Source organism: Lepidochelys kempii, chromosome 7, assembly GCF_965140285.1.
Source record: "Lepidochelys kempii isolate rLepKem1 chromosome 7, rLepKem1.hap1, whole genome shotgun sequence".
NCBI lineage: Eukaryota > Metazoa > Chordata > Testudines > Cheloniidae > Lepidochelys > Lepidochelys kempii.
This window is the reverse complement of record NC_136386.1, coordinates 10,518,849-10,539,592: the sequence shown is the minus strand read 5'-3', so window position 1 is coordinate 10,539,592 and position 20,744 is coordinate 10,518,849. Positions and strand designations below refer to the sequence as shown.

The 20,744-nt window shown below is 41.0% G+C and overlaps 1 protein-coding gene across 14 annotated transcripts in view; it reads left to right on the top strand.

Annotated features, from left to right (window-relative positions):
- FOXP1 (forkhead box P1) overlaps window positions 1–20,744 on the top strand; it is a 494,548-nt gene that overhangs the window by 94,123 nt on the left and 379,681 nt on the right. For 10 of the 14 annotated variants that reach the window (XM_073351104.2, XM_073351110.2, XM_073351093.2 and 7 more), the window contains one exon: window positions 17,253–17,365. The exons of 3 other annotated variants lie outside the window; for them this stretch is intronic. The gene's annotated coding sequence lies outside the window, so the exon portion shown is untranslated. Of the gene's footprint in view, window positions 1–13,116; window positions 13,257–17,252; window positions 17,366–20,744 lie in introns of those variants that run through there. One more of the 14 variants, XM_073351097.2, reaches the window with a different exon arrangement.

Here is a 20,744-nt window from a genome sequence, read left to right as displayed (position 1 = left end):
AAGTATTGTGCATAAAAGCCTACTGTATATGCTAAGTCACATCTATGGGCAAAATTTTCAAAGGCACCTAAGTCCCATGGAAAATCAGGTTACTAAAGGTTCTTGGGTCACTAAGTTTTTAGGACTTAGGTCCTGGTACCTAGTTTTACAAACTTGGGGCCTGATCCTGTAAACCCCTACTTGCATGAGTAAGGGCTAGGCATAGTAAAGGTTTAGCTCCTTAGCTTTGACAAGACTGTTATTTATCTTTCAAAGTATTTAGTTCAGGTCAAGTTGTAACTGCCTGCTAAATGTTCCTTTACATAATAATGCCACTTATTACTGTGAGGTTGCCCCAGATGTATCCAGTTCACCTATAAGCTCAATCTAAAGCAAGGCACAATAGATTTTTAAAATAATTTCTAATGTATGTAAAAATCTTGAGCAGCTTGTCTGTCTAGTTTCCGATAGATGCAGTCTGAAATGGCTGATATCCTGTCCTGAAAATCGCATTAATGTGGTACCACAATAATAAAATGAAAGTGACAGAATCTCATTTACATTTCAGAAATAGTTCCCTTGAGTTTCCTGTTTGACCAGATTTTCATGTGTACCTGGTATTTGTGTTTTACCCACATTTAAAGAGCAGTACTTTAGATTTGACCCTCAAAGACCTGAGAGGTGTATAGGTAATGCTCTTACCTTACAGAGCGTTTGCTCTGTTTGCTCCAGTAAATATTGGTACAGCAGTGACTGAAGCAGCAACTAGCATCTGATGTTTCAACAAAGGTTAACTCCTTCCTTTTGGCTTTTGCAACTCTTTAGTGAGGGTTATTGTCGCAGCTACTGCACTGCAAGATTTTCTCACTTGGCTTAATGCTTCACTGAAATTGTACTTCTGTTTTAATAACCTGTTTTTTGAGGTGCAGAAATGCACTTATAACCTTAAAAAAAAGTCTGATATACAAAAAAAGCAGCATTTGTAGATTTCCCTTGTTGCTGTAACAGGCAAGTCCATGTAAACACGTTCCTAGTAAAGGAGTAAATATATATTGTGTGCTAATTATTTTGTACTAACTGTAAAACCCTTTTACGGGAGCGTGTGAGAGAAGAGAACTAGCAAATTACTAGGAAGGATGAAAAATCACACGGATCATGGCAAAAACGTGACATTTCACTCTTTCCACAAATTTAGTACAGAAAAACAAAAGCATAATAAAAAATGTTTAGCTATTTAATGAAAATGAAATCTATCGCTGTTTGTGAGCAGCATCTGAAATGCAAATGCCCTTTTTTCAGTTGAAGAAAATGAACAAAAATTAAACTACTGGCAAATTGGTGTGTGTCCTTAATTCTTCTAAAACATAACATCACATTTCTATATAATTAAGTTATAGCCAGGAATGTATCAAACACATTATTTTCATAGTGCCTGATCCAACTCCAAATGAAGTCAATGGAAAGACTCCCATAGACTTCAGTTGTAGTTGAATTGTGTCCACAGAGCAAATGTATAGATAAGTGTTATTTGGTAAGTCTTCTGAGCATGTGCGCATTGCCCTTGCTGATAAATCTGTTACAGTACATGAATAAAAAACAAATAAGCAAATGAGGAACTGTAATAATAGCACAACAACATTTTGTCATATGAATAATCCTTTATACATTTTAAAAACCATTAAAATTTGTCTATCCAGGCATTTAGACTGGGTCTATCATCATGGTATAGGGATGCCAGTGAGGATGTAACATATACTTTCAGCAGCGTGGAAACTGAATGATGTCTATTAGGCATCTTTACAGAGGAAGTATTTTACAATACAATGGAGTTCTGTTGTGCCTAAGCACTGCCACGCCTATGGGACTGTGTAAAGCTGTTGATGTACATGCAAGTGTTGTTGACAAAAATGAGAGTTGTGTATGGTTTGAGAGCCGTAAAATAGCCCATGGAGCGTAAGTTTACCTCTCTAGTATGATAGTTGGGGCTGGTAGAACTACCTGTATTTAGGGTTACTTAATGCTTTCCAGTATAGGACCCTATTTTTATTAACTTTGACAGAATTTAGCCATTTGGGCTGAAATTTTCCGTCCTCAATTCAGCCTTAGGCAGACCCTGTTTTGAAAGCTTGAGCTAAAATGGTTCAGACATTCCTGAGAATGAGGTTAGGGAAAAATGTTTTTAATAAAAAACTTCTTGCAGCTGTTTTGCTCAGAAGCTCAGGCACTTCCATGCTTTGGAGCAGGGACTTGGAAATGGGCAAAGAGTCTCTGTGATGTCAGGGATGCCATCCCTGTGAAAACATCCGAAGTTAAAACCTTCCAAAAAAGCTCAGCTTGCACATGCTCAGTAAAGCGTTGTTAGCGTTGGCCTCCTAAATTATCAGCGGATTTCACCTGTACTGAGCATGCTTTAACCCAGGGCTGTGGGGACTAGGGTTCCAACAATCCCTTATTACAGGGGACGCCCCTTTATTTTTTCATCTCTGTACAACAAGATCAGGAGTTCTGGAGTGCTGCAAAAAGCAGCATGAAATACTCCCTGGTGAATGTAGATGAGTGCTGCTTATCTTTTAATAATATTAATGCTAATAATGATGATACTGGGGGGAGGAATGGGGCAGGGGTGCTTAGAGAACAGTCCCTTATTTTTGAAATACAATGTGGGCAACCCTAGCGCCCGGGGCTGAGCAGGGCTTTTGCTGCAGTTGCTGCTCTGGGGGTTGCTGTAGTGTTGGGCACCAGAACTGACTGTAGGGGGGCTGTCTCTTTAGTGCTCTCAGTGCTGCCCTGCCAATGCTCAGCCTGCATGGGGGAGGAAGTTGCCTGACCGGAATGCAAGGGGTGAGGAATTTGCTGTGTGTGGGATGGGGAGGGGGATAAGGAGAGGTTGAGGAGGAGCAGGAGGGTGGAGGGACAGGAGGGGTGTGTGTGTGTGTGAGAGAGAGAGAATGAGAGAGTTGGGGGAAGGCAGGAGTCAATGGGGGGAGTGAATAGGAGAACAGGGAGGGGAAGGGATCTTATACAGGAAGAGGGGAGGCAGGAGGTAGGGAGGTAACAGGTGCAGAGAGGGAATGGGGCAGGCTTGCTGCGGGGCATGGGCAGAAGGGTCTATAACTCCTAAGGCACGCTTGCCTACAGAATCTGACATTGAACCTAGGAATCCTGAATCTCTGCATTCCTTTGCAGTCAGCAAATAGTTGTAAAATCCACTGGTAAAAAGTGTATCTCGTCCCCTTCTAGTGACTGTCCACTGAGAGGATAATAGCCTACTGCTGCTACAAGTTATTCTGTTAGCTCAACTGGGAGAGGTCTGCACTGTAGAGCTAAATCCAAACTCTGGTGATGACCCAAGCTGGGCGTCAGTATGGTTCCATATGATGGAACATCTGTGCTTGTTTGATTATTTATTTGTTTATTTCAGATTTTCTTGTAGATAGGAAATTACATAAAACTACATAACATTCTTTTTAAGGTTGCAAAGTCAAGCAGTCAAAATTTAAGAAATGTCAGAGTTAAGGTTGCCTGTGCAACCTTAATTTGGGCACCTTGTGAAGCATTCTTTAATTGTGTGATCACCAACTGTTTTTTTGTTTGTTTCCCCCACCCACCCCAGGACCCGTGGGTGATGTTGGGCAAATCACTTAAACCAAAAAGTTCACAGTTGGCCACTTATTGCTTGTTCCTCTTTTTCTGAGGGCCCAGTATAAGATATCTGGGGCCTGATTTGCAGAAATATTGCGTGCTCACAACTGCAATTGAAGTCGATTGGAGCTGTGCTTTGAAGATATAAAATGCTAGTACTCTGGGAGAATGGGGAGACCCTAGGTGTCTAATGTTGGTCACCCCAAATTAATGGGGAACTGAAACACAGAGTAATTAAGGTCAAGTGTCCATCTGTAGAATGGAGATAATAACACCATCTAATCTCACAGGAGCATTTGAATTGCTTAATCTTATATAAGTGTCATGAGTGTTTGAAAAACACTCATAAAGAGCACCATAGATATGCCCAGGAGGAAATAAATAATTTTATATTCAGTACAGGGTTTGGAATGGGGTTCATTAAATAGGGTCTAGGGCTGCACATTGAATGAAGATAAAAAGAAATTTTGAATAACAGTCTGTGATATTCCGGGGTACAATCCAGATGGGGGGGGGTCACTTCTTCCCTGAATTCTGGGGTGTCTTGCAATGCCTTGTTGTAGCTTCCAACCAGGACTGCTCACGACCAGCCACCAGCGTGCAGGTTACTGCCAGATGTGTTTGTGTCACACCCTGGCTCTCACTAGCTTTGGTTGTACTGCAGGGTGACCCCAACACACACTTCCCTAGAAATGTATGTCTTGCACTGCCCAGCCCTCTCCTGGACAGTCCAAATATGTTAAGTCTGTTATTCCTTTAAGGAAATAATAAACATTAGCCTGTTATTCTAAACAGAGTTACCCAGACACCTAAATGTAAACACTCTGGATTAGATAAAACCATAAAACAAGTTTATTAACTAAATAGAGAGATGTTAAGTGAGTACAAGTAAAGAGGCATAAAAGTCAGAAATGGTTACAAGAATAATAAAGGTAGAACACTTTCTAGTGCCTAATTTAACAAACTGTATTAGATTCAATCAAATTTCTCACCACATGCTTCCAGCAAGTTTACGGACCAAACTCTTCAGGGCAGGACCTCCTGCCCCACTAGTCCAATGGCTGTTTCCTTTGTCATCTTAGGTGCAGAGAATGTGATAGTCAGGGAAGCAGAAGAGGTATCTTGGGGTGTTTGCCCCTCTTTTTTATTGTTTTGGTCCCCCTTCTTGAAGGACATTTCCAGGTGAGAACCAGGAGGCAGTCTATGTGGAGGGAAGTTCCCCACTGGTTTGTTTTCCATCTGTTTGAGTTTCCTTTGTTTCCCTTCCCTGCACGATGACTGTGTTTGCTCCTTAAATGCAAATTAAGGCAAGCATACATTCCCTGGTTTAGAACAGAACTCTTTGCTAACTTCTGCCTTGGTGGGGCTGTGGGTTTGGATCATGTGTTAATATCATCATACAGGGGAATCTTATCACTTTTATTTTACAAGGACAATGTTGACTGGCAAATCATGACTTTTCAAATGATCCCTTACACGGCATACATTGTACAAAGGTTATTACTGCAGTGTGAATACTCGGGTATGTTCCGTCACAGCACCCATTCATTGAATGAATGAGGCTACGGTCCTGTGGAAAAAATAGTCTGTCCTCATGTAGTTGAAGACTGTATCATAATGCGCACACACACAACGGAGGTGAATTAACACTGCACAGGCAACTTTGATCCTGACATTGCCTAACTTTTGAGTGCTATATTTTGCAACTTTAACGTTCTTTTAATGTTTTTTTTTTAAGACTGTAATTCCATAAAGGATGTGCTGCAATATGTTACCATGCTGTGTCATCCTACATTTAGGACCTGACCTGTAACAAGTCTTTTGTGTAGTCTTTGCCAAAAGAAAAGAGAAGGAAAAAATGCTTTGAGCATTTAAATCCAGAAACGCAGTCCAAATGAACGCCTTTTAGTTTATTCTGGGTAGATTGTGTAAGCCATTGGAGGGTGGATCCTGGAAGTGTGTGAAATAGACCCAAGGCTACGATTCCCCTCCAAGCTTCTGCTTCTTCTTGTGTAACATGTGGTGTATTCCAAGACTAGGGAGGGAAAAGGTGTGGGGGGAGGGGAAGGGAGGCTACAGGGTGTGGGGGGTTGGAGAGAGAAAGGAGGGAGTGGAAGAGGTTATAACAACTTGTCAGGCTTTTCCTGCTAAAATGTAAATGTTTGCTTTGCAAAGGGGTGGACACCAGAATTAGTTTTTTTTTCAGATGCTATAAATCCACGTGGGTCTGCTTTTTGAGAGAAAGCATCTTGAAGCTTTATTTGCTCATTGTCTGAGAGAAATGGTAACTTGCATATATGATGTGTGGAAAGTTTCTGGTGGTGGGTACTACCTATGTAATTGGAATCGATTTTATTGTATGGGTGGAGAAGTGACTGCTAAGGCGCTCTCTCTCTCTACCCTGAGTGCTTTATCCTTCTTCCAGATGGAACAGGAAGGAGTTCAGACTCCCATCTGGAATTCCCCTGCTTAGTCCAGAGATGCTGTTAGAAATGGGTTTTCAAACCCCAAAGATGTAAGTTGATTATATTAGCAATTCAAAAAAGAGTTTTAGGGAGGAAGGCTGGCCTCTGAATCAGGAAGTTTGTGCTTTTTAATTGGTGGTATCACAGGCTTATTGGCTGTCCTTAGGCAAGTCACTTAATCTTTCAGTGGCTAAATTTTCTAGCTGTAAAATGGGGCTAACACTTATTGGTTTCGCAGGTGTGTATTGTGAGCCTAAATGACGTGTGTATTTGTGTTCGCTGCACCTGTCTCAGTCTACAAACATGTTACAAGACCTATATAGAACAAGGTAAATGTTAAAATGGGACACGTAAACAGTACTACTCCCATAGACTGTAAAAGGAGGACTCCAGATAAGCTTCCACTATCTTCTGACCCCAAACAACATTTCCTGACTTAGTGCTTGTAAAGCACTGTGATATCCTCCGCTGGAAGGTGTGATGGACTGCGAGAGCAAAGGGGTGGTGGTAGTGCAAAATTCTGTAAGGATATCTTTATTAGAAGAAGGGAAGAAGGCTGGCTTGGAAAAATCTTTTTCTCCTGCACTTTAGCTAGTGAGGATAGGACACAAGTAAATAATTCACTGTCTTTCTGCTGAACACTTAACCTCATCAACAGTCCATCCCCTGATCAAGTCTCAGGTTCAGATGATTTCACACTTATTTTCTTAGGGTTTTCAACCGGTCTTTGTTTTCTACATCATATAAGTATTATGGGAATTATAAATGCACTAGACCTTTGGGACATGTATCATAGAGGGCCAGAAAACCATCATGACCAGCCAACTGAAGACTGCTGCTTCCAAGCAATATTCTCTGCGTGGCGTAGAGTTGTGGGAGTTTTATGACACTTTCTCACAGTGCTTGTTGTTGTAGGGGTGTGGCCAGGGGCATGGCTGGAGCATCTTGTGCTTTGGCAAGCCCCAGCTGCATAATAAGCTCTTGGAGGCTATTGCAGCCTGGTCAATTTAGAACAACCTTAAGGGGGCTCTTAAATTACATTTGGGCCAAACTGGTCCTTAGCCAGCCTCAACTTGGAGGAGGAGAATTATAGAGGTGCAAAGCCATGTCATGCCTCCGCCTCCTCGACCCCCCCGGATGCACATCTTCCTAATGTCGACCGTGCCAAATGGAGATTAGTGATGGTTGAAGATTGAACCTTCTAGAGTTACACCAGATATCTTGCTCTCTCCTCCAAGTAAGGAAGAATATACTTAGCAATGATGAGGCCCTCCATAGCAGACTGTTGTTGGTTTGGTATAAAATTTTTGGTCATGAGTATTTCAGTATCTCAAATGATCTGCATTGGATTGATTAAGGCTTTAGAGCTGTGAATCTCATACGTGCGTCTATTTGGCTCTATAGCAAAGCTGTAGATGAGTTCATGCTGAGAATCCTGGGGTTTACACTTTGGTCTTCTGTGTGTAGTCTGCTAAACATACTTCAGATCACAGGCACGGGTGTCACTTTCTGCACGTATGCATGTGGAATGAGATATTTTTCCCCCTTAGTCCCAGCATAAACTTAAGTTAGTTGCCTCAAATTCTAGATTCTATAATATTCTGGAGCTGAGTCAATATCTTCTATTCAGGTGAAATCCTTATTTTTGACAGTTTAGTTCTGTTTGAATTGTTCTTCCTGGGTGCAATTCACTGTTGCATGGGGACAGCCCAAAGTCCTCTGTAAACCCCACTGTGGGGCTAAGCAGAGATAGGGCTACAGTGGAGAAGCTTTGTTGGGAGAGCCCCTCCCTAGTAACACCACATAAGCAGGCATGCAGATGACATTTGGGAGCAAGCTAACGGTGAACCCATGGAACCTGTGACTACAAAGATCTAACAACACAGGATCCCCAGAAAGGGGATGTTCCAAGCTAGAGATTGGAATGTTAACCGTGGAGGGGGCTACATTGCAGCTACGTGGCCTTGTCCATTGGTTGTAGTCGGGTGAATTCCATCTCCCCTTCCTGCTTAGTTCCCCTTCATTGGCCTTCCCAACAGATTAAACAGAGTTGCATTCCATTCTAACTGATTTTTTTCAGTATCTTGGAGTTGCTGAAACTGCAAACTTCTATCCTTGCACTGGCTTTGGCAACTGAATGTTCATATCCAAAGCTATCTGGATCTGGAGCATTTTAATATAGGGTGGTCAAAAGATGGTTGTAGCAGTGGGCTCAGAAAGCTCCCCCAGTGAGAATCTTTATACTGTACCGGTTAATCCAAATTCCCGTCTTTTGGAGAAACGTTGCTTTCTCTATGAAAAGATAACTTCTGAGTAGGAAAGATGTGGTTAAAATAGCCATTGTCCCTAAAACGCTCAATTTTTGGCAGACGTTTGCCAGATCTCCAACTGAACAAATATATCAAACATAAATCTTTTAGGAAATCTGTTTGTTTATAGGCTATAGGATCCTATTTATATTGGACCTGGACACATGCAGCCTGTTTATCAGACATCTAAACATAACGTTTGTGTAGGCATTTATGCACGTGCAGTATTTGTGTAGGCACCTAATATGTACATATTATCACAACAGTGCATCCAAATCTGGTAATTATGAGATGATCAGGTATGATCTAATTGGCCACTTCCCCTGGCAATTACCCATGTGCACAGTAACTTTATGGACAAACTGGCTGTTTGCATGTGTACAGTTTTTTTTTCTTCAAGTGCACAGGTTTGATTCTTGTGATGCTGTCGTAAGGTAGATGGCTTGTTGTGTAGTTAACCATGTGTTGAAAGGTAATGGGCTCATCTCCGAGAGAGCTTTTTTCTCGGTGGGATTTCTAACTATATGTGGTGCTTCCCCTATATGACACACAGGTCTTCCATGACTTAGTCATGGTAGAACATTTGATGGGTAGTCTTTGACACAAGGAGTTTTTCTTTTGATGTTAAGTGTTATAGTACTGGAAAATTGTGATGGGAAGCTGAGTGCAAACTAACCCTAAATGATGATGCAGTGGCTAGTTATGTCACTTTTAGAAATGTTAAGTCTCTTGTACTGGCAATGGAATTTCATACATAGAGTAAGAGAGCATGGGGTTAGCACGTGAATTAGGATGTGCAATCAAGTTCACCTGCCAATACTTAGTTTGACAACGTGTATCCGCATGGGCTGCTTTTCTTCAGTCCACGTCTATTGCTGCCTCGTAGTCATGTTTTAGTGGGGGAGGGAGCCTCTTGACGCTTTCTTTGCCTCCAACCCCCTGTGAGTGTCAGATTGAAATCCTGTTCTGTAGTGATGGTATCTCTCCCTACAACTACATTGTACAGAGCTATCGCTAGCAGGAGTTTTTAAGCGATTGGATTTTGAATTGCTGCATTGTTCATCTGATTAAATTGTATTTAATTAGCTTTGTGTTTTTGTCCTTTTGTTTCAGTGAAAAGATAACGGGGGGGGGGGAGGGGAGAGATTAAAAACTGTCTAAATGAAGCTTCGTTATTTAAAACACATATAAAAACCTCCATAAGATGCCTTTTTATTCTGCAGTCCTTTATCTTCCTTCACAAGCTTTCTGAGAATGAGTACTGCATGTTGAGTTTTATCTTTGCTTTTATGTGTAGTAGCCACATGCTTAACATTGAGCACATTTGAGTTGCATTTCATAGGGCTTTCACAATCCTTTTATAAAGGGACTGATCTGTTAACATCACCCTCTTTAGATCTAGCAGGCAGGATGTTCTTCCATACAAAGAAGAGCTCACAGTCTTTCTTGCCAGACCAGTAAGTGAATGATTTCAAGCCTGGTGGGCAATACTTGTGTCCATGCGTAACACAGACAGACCACAGTAGTAGGCAGCTGCATGTAATTTTGAACTCCACTCATTGAACTGTAATAAAACAATATAAGCACTGCTTGGGGGAAAGATTGGATGCAGTTATCCTTACACAAGGCTCGGGCATATGAAAGCAGTGCTGGCTGACAAGAGGATTTTGAGATTTGATTTTGATTGAATTGCAGAATTGAACAGGCCAGGAATGTCAGTGGAAGGCTAAATGCCTGTAGTGCCATAAAGTTTTATTCATGTGAGGCTTTCCAATATAAAGTAGATGGATTATTGGAAAAGGTGTCAAGAGACATGAAATAGAAGGGCCCAAAACATAAAATGTGTGTATAAGGGTAAAATTACTTCTTCCTTAGTACATAATTAGCTCACAAAAATGTTTTGAGTAATTGTTTTTGTTTGTTTGTTCATATTTTTAAAGCTAATTTATTGCATGGTATAAAAATGCAGTCCTTCAGTTTCCCCTTCGGATTCTCCTTTAGGGAGAATACATGCTGCTTTTAGAATGGGATTTTTTTTTTAAGTGTACGCTGTCTTAATTAAAATTAAAAATTAGCAGAGGAAGGGACTCTTTCTGTCTCTTGATTGCTTACAAAAAAATAGTCCACCGGATATGATCATCAAGCAGACACTGAAAACTATTATGCTCAAAAACAAGAGCGGGATGTGTATTCACATAGCACAACACACTGACTTATTTCATAGCTCAGTAATGCATACATAATTAGAGTCAAATTTGCATAGGACAGCTGATATCCAAATTTGTATGACATTAGAGACAGCTTTGCTCAGTTGCAATGAGCTATGAACAGTAAGTAAAGTTGCACAGAAGATTGTATGTGGGTGAACAGGAGTGTGTCATATTGGTCTCTCTATTCTTTATCCATTTACAAAGTTCTACCTCAGTAGACATTTTTTTAAGCATGTTCTAAATCATATATTGTGACTATGGAAAAAATATCCATAGCTTTATTCTGCATGCACTTGTTTAGAATTACAAAATAAACAAAGAGCTTCGGTGAAACGGGCCTTTTTGTATCAAGCTATTTTTCTATTTTTAAATTCTGCGTATTGAAATGAAAGGTTCATTCAGCTTACCTTCCTCAAACTGAGCAGTACCTTATTACATTAGCAGTCCCATTTATTTCTTTTGTAAGGTAGTATTAAGATGTATAATGTTGGCAGAATTGGGCCCCAAATTACCACAAATTATAACTATATGAAATTGTATTTAAATGTACAGTACAGTGTAAATCTGGTTTTCTTTTTGCTAAATGGTATTATTCAATGTGCTGGATTGTTGTTAAAATGTTCTGTTGAAAGTCTGGATTTGTAAATACACAGGGAAATAAGTGCCATGTTCTGTGCGGGTGGTAAACCTCTAAGGATTTATAAAACGTGTATTTACCACATGTTCCATGGATCATTCTTTCTCTTTATTTTGTTTTATGTTCTCTTTCAAAAATAAATGGGATGAATATTTATCTAATCAAATAGCCGCTCATTTACAGTGGATTTCTTTGAGGGCAAAGAGGGGGAAAGACCCACCTATACTCATTGAATTATGTGGTACAGATTCCGTGATTCCTGTTGTGTTCGCTTCACTTTTTCTGGGGTGCCTTACAGAATGGAATATGAGAAGTTGATTTCTCTGTGTTGTGCTAATGACCCTTAACTGTGTGTCAGTGTCCCAGATCGTGTGGTGGAATCCGATGGGAAAGGGATGTTCACAAATGTTAGAGCCTTTTCAGAGTTTCTGCAGAGCTTTGTAATATGCTGGTCTCTGCAGCTGCACCATTCTTCTTACCTCCAACCCAACCCTTGCGCTGGCTATGTATCTCTTGTGTTCAAGCAGAGAGGGCATGTGCCGTCATTCTTGGTTTGTCCAGATGTCAGTGCTTTGGTTGACGTATTTAATGTATGAAGAGTCATTTAAAATAGTTTTCAATTCTCGGCCTGTGAGTGATAGTGTTACGTTTTTGTTCCAGTTTATTAAGGCAAACGTAACTAGCTACGCAGCCCCTGAGTGGTTGGTGCCTCTGCAAACTGATGATTTTTTAAAGAACCTTTATGCCAGCTCCATAAAATGCTAGGTTGGTTCTGAACAAATCGTATGCCGCTCTGTTACAAGGAAAACTGAATCATATGGCAGTGCCAGTCACTTTTTAAGTGAAAGGCAATCTATTCAGCATCAAATACAGCCTGCTGATGCTTGCCAAACCTGGAGGTCCATTGAGACAAGATTCTCATGACCTACAGTGCTTAAAACACATGCAGACCTCTGAGACCTCAAAGAGCTGGGCACTTCAGATCCAGGATAGGAAAATAATGCAGTTTAACCTTTCTTGGATCTTTCTGGCTAGCCTGTGGTTTAACTCTTTCCTGAAGATTAGGGGAGTTTTTTTATTCCTTTGGCTATGGCACATACATCCTGGGTGATGTTCTGGGCCATAGGATGATGGTTAGGCTACAGAATAAGCATGGGTTTACCTCACTGGATGATCTGATTGATGCACATTTTCTGCTTAAAGATTACTGCAGCTCATAAAGGAGCTTCTCAGCCGTTTGGACCGGTCTGTGCTAAATCAGATGGTCGTGATTTCTTATGTGGCCCCTCATATCTTTCAACTGATTTCCAACAAAGTTTGAGAGTATGGACCGGAATTGCCTGGGTGAGGTGGTGCTGTTTCCCCTGCATGCTGTCCTCTGGGCCTAGTAAATCCAGTTACTCATTATGCAGTGCACATTGCAACAGATCAGTCACTCTTTCTGCTGTTGTCTCCCCTCCCATTGTAACTCCATCAGTGGTCCTTTACCACTGTGAACTCCACCCCAGCTCTTATCCCTGTTTTTTCACCTTCCTGTATTTCCAGTCATGCTTCAGCCTGAATATTTTCCTGATTGCATTGCTCTTAGCACAGCGTCCTAGAACCTATTTCAGGTCTCTTTTTGGCACCAGAACGCAGCCTGGACTGGCTTTGGGAAGGCTTGGGGTTTTTGTATTTATTTCTTTATTTAACAAATTGTCACCCCACCTTGGGGTGCCTTGGCTGGCAAATCCTAAGGCGTTCCCCCTCAAGCCTGATTCTACCATCACATTCCACATAATGAATTGGTGTCCCCTGCCTGGGAGACTCCATCCCTCTCCATTTAGCAAGGGACCTGAGACACACTCTGCATCCAATGGTGGTGGGGACCTGTAGTCCCCTTCTCTATTCACCTCATGTAAAGGAGGGCAGATTTCTTCTGAAACCACTTTAGCTTGAGTTCCTTTTCTAACCCCCTCTAGGTCACGAAGGGAGAAGGCTGGGGAAAGAGCACACCTAGCCACAGGAAAAGCAAGTAAGGAACAAAATAGATGTGTGTGTGGTTTGACCAGAACTTCTGTTGCTGCCACCCACAGGCCCTTTAGCAGGGCCGGAATTGGTGCGGGTCTGCTCACGTGACTGACCCAGCGGGGCTCAATCCTGTTGCAGCTGCATAGATCACTTCCCCCCCCAGCCCAGGCTCTGGGTGTTAAAGAACCCCAATGTATAGGCCTGGTTATGCTTTAGGTCAAAGATGTCAATTAGAGCAGATTGGGGTTCAAGTTGGACATACATTTTCTAAAGCTTCCATAACAGTGGGTCAGCGAACCATTAGGATGGTCTCCTGAACACACGCATAGTAGAAGTCTTCCATGAACCATGGAAGATGGACACATGCTCTGGAAATGTATTGTTACAATTTTTTTGGTCATGAGTTCTCAAAAGCATTAGCTTGACTTAATGCTAGCACTTTCCCCTCCATCCGGGAAATACATTCAAACAGTTTACTAAGCGTAAATGGTTATTTAGAGTTCCATTGGCCTCCAAAAGCTCATGTTGACAATAAGGAAGGAAAAGATCTTCAGCTTTATTGAATAATCCCAACTCACTTCCGGAGTTGAAAAGTTTCTGGGGGGGTGGAAATGCTGTATATATTAGCATTCCATATATTTACTAGTGAATTGCTATAAGTGGAATTGTAGTATAATACTTCAACCGTGTTTCTACTAAATGAGCCATCACAAATTGGCAAACATTAACTTCTGACATAAAAAGGTAATTTTTCTTATTTCTGGTAATAACTTATATTCCATTGATCTTGTTAGTTAATAACGTATTTAGACCAGGTGCTTTATTAAGTTGTACAATTATGAATGAATGATGCTAAAATACATGTACTGGCATTAACACAGTCAAATTTGCTAAGCAGATTTGCTAAGGCTTAATCCATGATGATTTATTCTTCTTAAATTCTGAAGGTGGTAACTATCTGAGATAAATTAGATCTGTAGAGTCAGATCCTCAGGTGGTGTAAATTGGCATACTTTTGTTGTAGTCACTGGATGCCAGCAGAGGATCTGGCTCTTGGTGTATCATATTTGCACCTAAGTTCATAAATTAATATTGAAAGATAGTTTTCCTCTAATTCTTAATTGTATCTGGAACTTTGTGACATCAATATGAATGATATACTGTAATGGGGAAAAAAAAAGTAGTCCACTAATACCATTTATCCTTTATGGATAAATACATAAACACGGAACAGGTATGGGATCAATCCTGCTCCAAATTAAAGTTAAAGGCAAAAACTCTCATTGACTTCAGTGCTGCAGGATACTTCTGACAATTTGGCCCAAAAGATTTTGAGTTAGAGCCCAATCCATGATTACAAACCCTTGCTCAAGGGACTTTACACGGAAATAAATGTCTGTACTTTCAGAAGCATTTGCAGGATTTGGTCTCAATAGGTAGTCAGCTGCTAGTGCTTGGTACATTTTTATTGGGTGTTCTGTTACAACAGGCTTTTTTCCCCTTTGTTTAAATTTGACATAGTGTTTGAAATGGAACTGGGCAGTGTCATGGAGTCTAAGTTTCCAGCCCACGCACGTTAGATGGAAAACATTTCTGCCTCATCAAAGAAATAATTGTGGTTGCTTTGCAAGGGGCAGGCCACTAGTTACTTCACGTATTTTGGGGTGAAGGGTGTAGAGGGTATTAAGAAATTCTGGAGTCCATTCTTAGCCCTGTAAGTTACACGGAACCCAGCCCAATCCCACATTTTGAAATACATTTGTTTTAAATAATCATATTAACAACAAATGTTGCTTGAAGGAAACTTAAGAAACCAAATTGCACCAGGTAAAAACTTTGTAAAAGGCACTGCATAAACCCTACCCGTTATATTCTTTTTAATATTCAAAATTCAATCTCAAAAAATTATCTTAGCCCCCACCCCTTCCAATCAAAAACTCACACTTGGAATTAGTACCACAACAATGGCAGTGCAGGCCACAATAGGTTCTCTTCTCTAGAGCAACTCCGTGGGGGTGCTAATATCTCTCGGAGCAATTTGAAAACCCTACAGTGTGTGCTGTGGATCCCAAGCTAATTCATTTGCTCAAACAAACAAACAATCATCGGCTGCGGAGGGAAGCCCTGTCTGGAATAGGATTTCTGAAAAAAGTCAAACTTCCCCCTTTTGTAATTTACGATCCCTTTAACAATGCCACTTTCTCAAACCCATGCATCATATATAAACAATGGGCCACATAGAAAAGTGTACTTCCCAGAGTATTACCAAGCATGTAATTTTGTCTTTAAATTCTTATGAGTGAATTGTAAGAACATGACTTCATAGGAACTGGTGAGACATTACAGCTTTTAATAATACTTTGCTTGTACATGCAATGCTTCATTTTTACTTTTTTCTTTTTTTATTAATTAAATTGCTCCTTTTGTGCGTGCATGTGGCTATGAGGAAGGGATCCCATGCATCACAGCATGCCCCACCCGACCCAGTCTTGGTGTGTGTCTGCCAAGGCAGTTTCTCACCTCCTCGGGCAGGCACTCTAAGATCATGTCCTGTCTGACTAGGTTTATGAAGTTTTTCACCCACTCCTTTGTTCTCAAAGAAGAATTCCCCTGAGAACTACTACTCCTCTTCTTCCTGTGTAAATACCAGCCCTGCCTCACTTTTCCCCCATTTGCAGCAAGGCGTCCTAAAACGCCTGTAATGCTGGTTTACACTGTCCACTAGGGGGCGTTGGAGAGAGGCAGCATGCTGCCTTAGAGGCTAAGACTAAATACCTCGGGTGTAGATGTGACATTCCCCCCCACCCACCCCCCGCAAGCCTGATGTGCAAGTACAAAATAAGCTCCGAATCGTACCTCTCCTGCACCAGCCCACTGTTGCTATCCATCCACATCTTTGATCTTTCCAATCATGTATATTTTCATAAATTTCCCAGAAAATTGAGGTCAAACTTATTTCATTCTTGAATTCCTTGCCCCCACTTTTTTTTTTTTTTTTATTTTTTAAAACCGCAACATCTTGGATTGTGTAAAACACAGGTGACCAAACATCTTTAGCAAATCGCAGCTGCCATTCTGCCTGCAGCAGCAGGGTTTGAATCTGGCTGCTTATCTAATAAAAGGAAGAAGCTGCACCTTTTACAGCTTTTTGTAGCACAGTTTGTGGGCTTGCCCATAATAATACAATTATGAAGGTTAACAGGAAAAAACTGGGTCCAGGAGTGATTCTAGGCAGCTGGCAATCCCAGCGAATTGGAAGCACACCACCAGTGAAAACTGCAGTGAAAAGCAAATTAAACCTCATATCTGCCATCTCAGTCGCTTTTCTCTGCTTTCCTGTTTGGACTCGAAAGGTGATTGGAGCCAAGGCAGTGACAGTTGACGGAAGTGCTGCAAGGAGAGAGTATTTATTTACAGTGAATCGTGGTGATGCTTGTTCAGGATGCGGTTTCACACAGGATGTTCTGTCCCCACCCCCGGTTTGATCATTTCTCCAACCCCCCCCCCCCCCCCCAAAAAAAAGAAAAAAAGCCTTGATTGTTTGAGGCCACAGCTCATGCTTGGAGAAACATTGTGCAACATGCCTGTGCTTGGAATGCTCTGTTAATGTGCCATCATAGGAAGTTCCTGTATTGGATATAGAGGCAACTATCAGGAGTAACTCACATCCAGATGTGTTCAAACACAACTCTAATCGTTATGCGTTTAAAATAGGGAAGTAGGCTGACTACATATGCTGCAAACTATGGTTAATGTGGGCTGCTTAATTCATTGCCAGAAATACTGCCAGTTGATGTTGTAATGTGTTCCTTCCCTCCTCCCTTCCCCCCCCCCCAAAAACAACCACCACCACCACCACCCAAACCCAAGTTTTAATACCACACAAATGCTGTACTAGAATTACTTAATACAAAAGTTACTGAATTTTTATTTCACTTTAGCTTTTGGACATGGGATTTCACCTAGCTCTCACTGTCCTAATAAGGTCTTTTCATTTCAGTGCCAATTAGATTGGAAAATACTTCAGAAGAACATCATCTTTGTGGATGAATTTCACTCAGCCATAAATAGAGAGGACTGTAATGCTGTTTTGGTCAAAAGAGCAGTTACTGGGTAAGACCTTTTCAACATACTATCTCAACCATTTGCAACATATGATCATACTTCTATACTTTACCATAGTATTGTGCGTCTCAGTTTGTTTAAAGTTTTGCAAAGTATTTTGAAAATGCAGAGCACTAGATAAGCACCCTATTGTTTCTGAATGCTGTTGGTCTGCTGCCAAAAAGAAAACAATCAGACCCCTGCTTCAGGTGTAGCTTTCATACTGCGAAAAGTTGACAGTTGTTGGGAATATTGAGATATGCTGTCTCAATCAAATTCAAAACTTGCGGAAAGGTACTGGGCTGACATAACTGGAAAACAAAATTCTCTCTCTTCACAGAGCAGGTACAGGATGAGCAGTTGCAGTGGAGTTAGTGCCGCTCGTTGTGGAGCGAACTGTTCCGAAGGGACGTCTTTATGGTTGAGCGCGCACTTCAGTCTCAGTGCCTGACAGAGTTGATCTTTAGCCTTTACTGAAACTGCTAACAAACTGCCATGCAGCTTGATAATGTTCACACTTCTCCACTCGGAAATGGACTGAGACCACCAATTCCTTGCGTGTAGGTCACTCACAACCATGAGTAACTTTTGTTACTATCAAATTGGGCCATATTCAGCCTCTGAGCGAATGAGAGAATTTCTGTATCGTGTTACTCCTGGGAAGAACAGGCAGCTTAGAGACCTGCTATGGTGCACGGGTTTTCCTTCCTGGGTATTGAGCCAGGAAGTTATTGAAACGGGGAAGCAGGGGGGAGGTAGTGTTTTTTGGTTTTGACCTTTTTAAAAAAAAACTATTTTTAAAAGTTTTAATTAGTTTTTATAGCTGGAAAAAGGATTCTAATACTTGTGTTTTCCACTCACGGCTTTTAATTACATCATTGCCATCATCAGGGCCTTTCTGCAATCCCCACATTGTTCAATAGACCCAGTAAATGCTTTTAGGAAACTGTAAAAGCCAGTAACTTGCATCCAGAGGACATGGTTGTAGTCAGCATTCAGGCAACCAAAACAACTGTCTGGATAACTTTATGGCCAGTACATATGCTGCATTGTGTAGTGTGTTGCAAGACAACAGTTCCAGAAAAATGAGAGCATGACTACTGCATTTGTTATACCTCCCTCACAGACTGCATTACACGTGCAATTATGTTAAGTCACAAATGGAAGAAGTAGTTAGGGTTATAAGCCTACACTCAAGCTTCCAAATTGTCTCTTGTGTTGTGAGTTAAAATTCAAGCTAGCAGACCTTCTATTACATGCCACTGAGATTTATCAGTGCCCTTCATTGCTTCCAAGTTGGCATGCGCACCTTTGTTTCACAACTATTCCCTGGTGTTCCACTGTGGTGGCAACATATGTTAGGATCCTTTCAGTGTTGTGTTTTTTCCTTGTGTCATATTGTCTTCCCATGGTTGACATAAAAATAACAGGGTCCAATAATGACTTTTTCACCATAGAGCAGTATCAAAGGATTGTTCACAATATTGTGTATCTTGTGACTTACTTTCTTTTTGAAATATATTGAAGACTTTCAAAAGCATGCAGTTCACTGTTGATGGATCTCTGAGGGGAGCCAGAGCCACACACTTAAAGCCTTAAGGTGAGATTTGCAAAGTTACCTAAAGGATTTACATGTCCATTTCCCATTAAAATTAATGGCATCTGGACAACCAAACTGAGTGGCTTTGAAAATTCCATTTTTGAAAATCCCACCCATGACTGTTCTAATTGAACAGCAAATGCCAACAAGCTTGAAAAACTGGGATAAGGTTCTCACTTTTTAAAGATGAAAATGGTGGATGTCGCTTGACATTTCAATATTTGCTGTGTCAAAATTTGTAATTCATTTTCTCGGTGAGAGAGAAATCTCTACCGATGGCAACTACAATGTGCAGTTAACCGAGATAGTGAATGTCCCAAGTACAGGTGCCATTGCAGGCTTCTTTTAAAAAAAAAAAAGATAATAGACAATAAGAATATTGATGCCTCACCTTTTTCTTACAAATAAACAAGACTGTCATAAAATTCAGATGGCTTCTGATGGTTTTTTAAACTTAGTTTAAATTAGATTGGCTTAAATACCGGAACTTACCCTTTTGCACTCATCTAATTTGTCTGCCTTTATGCTTTTTAATATGAATGCATGTGGACCTTTTGAAATCACAACTATTATTCTATCAAGGCTATGGCAAAAAAAAATAATAATTTCAGTCCTCTTCTTTATATACATATGCTCGCACCATACACCAGCCTAGCTGTTTCAAATGTAAACCTGTGGTGTGTTCCTCGAGCATGAAATAACATTAAGAACATTGCAAGTGTGTCAGAATCATATAGTTTTTACAGCATGTGTCTCCTATTCCCATCATTTCCTGGATGTGTCCATTTTTACTCCTTCAGTTGCAACAACATCTGCAAAGAGATAAAGTCAAGTCCTTACTTTTATAAGCAGATATCTATGAACAGACTATTCAAGGCATATTTAATTTCTAGCAGGCATATTTCAGCCAGACAAAAGTCTTTTTTCATTGTGTTTTCTTCACTCATTTTCAAAAGTCCTCTGGCTGAAAGTGAATAATAGAATATCAGGGTTGGAAGGGACCTCAGGAGGTTATCTAGTCCAACCCCCTGCTCAAAGCAAGACCGATCCCCAATTAAATCATCCCAGCCAGGGCTTTGTCAAGCCTGACCTTAAAAACTTATAAGGAAGGGGATTCCACCACCTCCCTAGGTAACGCGTTCCAGTGTTTCACCACCCTCCTAGGGAAAAAGTTTTTCCTAATATCCAACGTAAATCTCCCCCACTGCAACTTGAGACCATTACTACTTGTTCTGTCATCTGCTACCACTGAGAACAGTCTAGAGCCATCCTCTTTGGAACCCCCTTTCAGGTAGTTGAAAGCAGCTATCAAATCCCCCCTCATTCTTGAATGCCCCATTGTGAACTGGTTGGGGTTGAACAGTCTGTGGGGTTTGACTTAAAACAACAACAAAACCTGTGTATAATGTGACGTAGTGAGTGGAAATCGATTTTGTTAATACACTGGTCTAGGGAAGATTTTTGTAGTGTCCAAGGGATTTAGAAGCTCAAGTTCAATTGACTTTACCTGGGACTTGTACTCATAAATCCCTTAGGCAGTTCTGAATCTCTTTCCTTGTGTGTGATCATGTCTCCCTCTAGTGGCCATCCTCAAAAAGGATAGGCGTGTGCTGGTTACTCACAACGGAAGGAGTTACTTCCTCTTCTCAAGTCTGTGCAAGGAGCTTGTGCTTTGGTGCTTGTGCTTTGGTCCAGGGTGCTATCCCCATTGACAGCCAGTGCTATCTGGAAGTTAGAAATGGGCAGTATATACAAGTAACCTTGCTTCAGTGTGCTGAAATGTACTGT